The sequence below is a fragment of the Emys orbicularis genome, chromosome 24 (genome assembly GCF_028017835.1).
Source record: "Emys orbicularis isolate rEmyOrb1 chromosome 24, rEmyOrb1.hap1, whole genome shotgun sequence".
Taxonomy (NCBI): Eukaryota; Metazoa; Chordata; order Testudines; family Emydidae; genus Emys; species Emys orbicularis.
The window spans coordinates 14,749,011-14,754,824 of record NC_088706.1 but is presented as its reverse complement, the minus strand read 5'-3'; positions in this window follow the sequence as shown (position 1 = coordinate 14,754,824).

Sequence of the window (5,814 nt, the reverse complement as noted above, 5' to 3'; positions counted from 1 at the left end):
AAAGGATCTTCAGGGCCAAGAGATGATCGATCTGTCAGATTATTGGCTAAAGGGAATGAGGCACAATTTATAAGGCTAGGAACAAATCAAGTGGAACTCTATCTTGTGATCGAGAGCAGGGGTCTGGGAGCTAAGACCCCTGGGTGCCATTCCTACCTCTGTTTCTAACTGGCTGTGTGATTTTGTGTGAGCCACTTTGCTGCTCAGTGTCTGGTTCCCCATCTGTAACACAGGGATAATACTACTTCCTTACTTCATAGCGGGGAGGCCTAAAGGTGCTTTGAGATCCTCTGGTGAGAAGTGCGGCTGAAATGCAACGTGGAATCATCAAAAAAGCAACTTGGCCATTGAAATGGCCTCTCCAAAGGGTATGCCCCCCATCTCCACCCTGCTGTGTCTCTTTGTCCCCTGCACTTTCAGTTCTTCCTTTTAGAGTCCCAAGTTTGCCAGTTGTCATGATTTTATTGCAAGTCTCGTGATCTTTGGTCTTGTCCTTAAAGCCCCAGCTCCCAGAGTCATTGGATTACAAGAGAATCTCAGCTTTCAGTTTGTTTCAGTAAGTTTCTAGCCCTCTTGGTGGCAGAGAAAAGCTTGAAATGGTGCCCTCTCCAGGCCTGGGCACCACCAAATCCAAAATGTATTACTTTAAAATCTCATGAGTTTTAAACCAATCTCATGATTTGGGGGAGGGGGATGGAACTCATGATTTGGGACTGGTGTGACAGGAGCCCTGTAACCCTGACAGCAAAAATGCAGATAGTTGTGCTCAGAAAGGAGACACGCAATTATACAAACTCCTGAAGCAAACGAGGATCTCTGTTTCCTGGCTGTACCATTCCTCCTCCCACTCCAGTTTTGCCAGAGACAGATTCCTCGACAATCTGGCCAAAGTACATCCCTCTCAGGTCAGCATTTGCAGACTGCTGGATTTATTGGAAAGCACCTCCCAGAATGCAAACAAGCAAGAGCTGCATGAGCCAACAGCTGTCTGCACCAGATGCGATGCCTAGTGGGTAGAACATTGGGCTAGAACTCAGGAGACACGGATCTGCCCTGGTCCACTGGGTGTCCTTGGGCAAGTCACTTCCCTTGTGTGTGCCTGTCTAAAACGGGCCCAGCAACACTGACCACTTTGTCAAGAGCTTTGCGATCTGCAGGTGAACAGTGCTCTATAACTTATTGTGGTGCTGCCCTCTGAGTCCAGTTTAATTTACTTCAGAGTCTATACAGGAGTTCCAGCTGCTTTCCTGGCCTTTAACGTGTATCCAAAAACCAGACGTACAATATCCAGATGATGCCCAATGAACTGGCGAAGAAACCAGACCCGTAGCCCTGCACGGATACAAAATGTGTATCTGCATCCGATCCGCAGTCTGCAGACATGGTCTGCGGATATCTCAGATTTGCAGGGCTCTAGAAATAATGCCCAGAATGACAGAATACTTGACACCTGTCCACCTCACGTTCCTCCGTCCATGCACTCCCCCACCCCCTTAGCTAAAGGCTGAGGAAATCAATGGCTCTGCAGCATGCCTTATAGAGTGACAAATCTAGCCTCTGTTGGACTGAGCCCCAACCCAAGGACACCTTGTGGGAAACGCTTTGCCACTAGCTCCCTTTTTTCAAAGGGAAGGGCTGGTAGATCCAGCAGTCTCACCTCTTTCAGGTAGGCAGCTCCCAGATCATCCACAGCTACATAGCTCAGACGCCACTCCTCCAGCTGCAGCTGGAAGCTAAGCGACAGCCAAGGCAGGCTGCAGTGAGCAGGGCAACTGGGGCCCCACCGTGTGGGTGAGAGGTGCTCTAGGCTCCCCTTCCCTATCCTGCTGGGGAGCCCCAGTGCAGGGCTTCACTGCTACCCACCTCCTATGCAATTTCATTGCTCTAGCCTGCTGCATGTGCTGCAGATTCCAGCCTCGCCACAAGCCCCCTGGTTAGTGACTGAGTACGTGGGGGTAGGACGCAGCGGGCACTCCAAGGAACAGGACAAGCTCTGCTGACTCAGCCTAGGTCCCTGAGAAGGTCCTAGGAACTGCTGTCCTGAATGGCCCTTCCTGCCCAAGCTCTGGCTTCAGATGTTAATAAATGTCTCTGTGATCCTAGGCAAATAAGTACAGCCAGGGCTGGCCTTCAAGGTCCACAAACCCCCAGCATAGCTGTCTCCTCTGCTCTGATTACAGGGTTTGTCTCAGACAGGGGATCTCAGAAGTGCTCCTGGAGGATATGTAAATGGCAGGAATATCCCAGAAACATAGCATGTAACCCTGTTTATAAGGACTTTATCTCTCGGGTACAGAAGCTGGCTGAATTTGAGTTCTGCCTCCCTATGTTCCTCTTGCAGATGCAGTTTGAAGCAGTGTTCCTCTTTGCTGTCCTGAATTGGGGTGGCTGCATTTTGGGACCATGTGAAGTGATTCCCCTATAGTTTGTGAAAAGTGCTTTGGGATCCTTTGGATTGAAAGTCACTATAGAAATCTGAGATACTAGTTCTGTACAAAGCTCTAAAGGAAGCCCTGAATTCCAGGCATTATGCAGTAATTTGCTGATTCCAAACGGATTGCCAGCTTTGCATCCAGGCCATAGACCTCCGCTTTGAAAGCATTTGCTTTCCACATTAAGCCCTTTGTTATCAGCCCTAATTCTCTCCCAGGCTCACCATTTATCTTTGTTTTTCAGGGCTGGAAAATTAAATTGAATGGTATCTTCCAATGCTCCAGAGCACGCGGGATGTCGACATGCTTTGGAATTGTTTGTCCAACATGGACAGCACTTTCTGTTCTGTTTTCCAGCAGTTGGATCACTCGCCTGGGGACCTTGTTACACTGAACCTTTCACCTTGGGCTATCCTCACACTTGGCAAAGACAAAGTGTCATAGCAGCCTCGTGAGACCTGGATTATTCTCTCTCTTTTACTAATCAATAAAATAGTTGTATTTATCAATTTTATAGGCATCTTTTATCCAGAGATCTCTAAGCACTTTACAAAAGTGAGTCAGTGCCATTATCCTTATGGGGAAACTGAGGCACAGAGTGGGGAAAGTGATTTGCCCAATGGCACACAGTGAGTCAGCAATGGAACCCAAAAGTCCTAGCTCCCAGCCCACTGCATTAGCCCCTGGACCATGCTTCCCGCCTCAGACAGATGGACAACTGAGATGCAAAGTCACTTGCCCAGTGAGTCTGTGGCAGAGCTAATTCCTATTCAGTTCTAAATTATTGTTGTTATTATTTATTATGGATGTTCAGGCCTGGCAGAATTTGATTTTTATTTTTTATAATTTTGATGGCTAATATCGATGTTTATTTTTAAGCTTTTTCCCCATTTTTATTGATTTATATTTGCACAGTTGTGGGAAATTACGGGGGAGATCAGACAATAGAAGGGGGTCAGACAATTATTTAATGACAGTGGACACTGAGATTCAAAAGTTTAAAGCTTTATAACGGTTGAAACACAAATTGCCAGCATCACATATCAAAATATCCTTAAATCAAACTCAAGCAGCATTTTTCTTACTTTGCCTATCTGTAAATTTCTATTATCATGGATGGAAATATTATTTTAATTGGTTTATGTGCATACGGTGAAATTGACATTTACTGACAAAACTCTAAACCTTCCAAGCCTACTTATGATGTATTGCAGTGGTTGAGATCAGGGTCCCGTTGGGCGAGGCCCTGTGCTGAGAGCCAGTCCCTGACTCAAAGATCTTATCTGTTTCTAGCTGGATACAGGGTAACTCCCCCCAAAATACACCATTTAACCCCATCCTGGCTGGATTGTATCCGCCTCTGACAGAGCCCTGAGATACCGGACACCTTCTTACAATTTGGCAGCATCGTCCATCTTGTCATGCTGTTGAAGCCTCGATGAATTGTACTCCGTGCCCTGTCCTAGTACTGTTGTGAAGATCTTATCATGTCAAAACGACTCCAGCTCTTGGCTAATCCTGAGTGGAATCTGCAATTCCACACTTGAAGTCGGCACTGCAGCTGTTATTTGGATTGATTGTTTTCACCTGACCATGCAGCTTGATGTGAGAGAATGTGTATGTCATTGAAGGGTGAGTCAGGATGGCCATAAATGAGAAAACAAGATCACTCTGTCCTAAATTCTGCTTTACCTGAATTTCCTTTGGGGATGGCAAAAAACAAAAGATATCAACTGAAAGAAACTCACAACAAATACCCACTGAACTAAAGTTACCAGATCCTATTGCCATGGGGCAGGGACTATTTTTTTATTATGTATTGGGACAGTGCCTAGCGCAATGAGGCCCTGACTGGGGACTCTAGGCACTATTGCAAACCAAATAAATAACAATACTGAGTACTTGAATGCCCTGCTCCTGGAATTAAGCCTGGAGTTATTCTTGTTTGTTTTTGTCTGAGTTGTAAAGCATTAGTGTGATATTTGCACTACACATCACACTGCTGTAAAGCAAAGAGCACTGAACAGCTTGTGAACTAGTGTGAGCAGAGCACAGCATAGGGCAGGGGTAGGCAACCTATGGCACGCGTGCCGAAGGCGGCACACGAGCTGATTTTCAGTGGCACTCACACTGCCCAGGTCCTGGCCACCGTTCTGGGGGGCTCTGCATTTTAATTTAATTTAAAATGAAGCTTCTTAAACATTTTAAAAACCTTATTTACTTTACATACAAGAATTGTTTAATTATATATTATACACTTATAGAAAGAGACCTTCTAAAAACGTTCAAATGTATTTCTGGCACACAAAACCTTAAATTAGAGTGAATAAATGAAGACTCGGCACACCACTTCTGAAAGGTTGGCGACCCCTGGCTTAGGGCAGGGTGGCTCTGTGAGTAGGCACCGTGATCCATTGTATGGTGCAAGGTTGCACCATGAGCATGATGCAGTGGAGTACATGTAGTGAGTAAGATCCTGTGAAGGACATGCAGTAACCTAGTCATCCAGATCAGGATTGCAGTGCCTGGAGCAGTGAGTGGTGGGAAAGCCCAGCACAAGGTGCATGCCTGGTGCAGTGGGAGATATCCTATCCTATCTCCTAGAGCTGGAAGGGACCTTGAAAGGTCATTGAGTCCAGCCCCCTGCCTTCACTAGCAGGACCAAGTACTGATTTTGCCCCAGATCCCTAAGTAGCCCCCTTAAGGATTGAACTCATAACCCTGGGTTTAGCAGGCCAATGCTCAAGCCACTGAGCTATCCCTCCCCCCAGTCAGTGAGGGATGGGTGAGGGGGGCAGGCAGTGTCTGGTGCAGTGTGGAATGCGGGGGTGGGCAGTACCTGGTGCAGGGGGGGTGAAGGGCAGGCTGTACCTGTGCAGGGTGCAGTGGGGGGGGGGGAGGGGGTTGGGCAATAGAGGGTGCAGTGGGGGATGGGCAGTGGGAGTGGGCAGTGCCTGGTGCAATGGGGAGGGCAATGAGGGGGTAGGGGTGGGCAGTGACCAGTGCAGTCCCCGGTGCAGTGAGGAGCAGGCAATGCAGGAGGGGCAGTAAGAGGCAGGCAGTGTAGGGGGCAGTGCCCACTGCAGAGGGGCAGGGCAGTGAGGGGAGGGACAATGCAGGGGGCAGTACCCGGTACAGCGGGGGAGGGGGGGGGGGGACAGCGCCCAGCACAGGGAGGCGAGCGCAGCTTCCAACGCCCCCCTTTCCCAGCTCCCCTCCCCCTTCCCCTCGCTGATTGGCTGAAGAAGCTGTCCGTCTTTGGGGCTGCTGCCACTCAGCGGGCAGAATACCGCCCCCGCCCCTCAGCCCCAGCACTGATTGGCTGGTTGGGAGTGGAGCCCCGCCCAGCGCCTACGGCAGCGCGGGGGACCCAAGAGGCCGC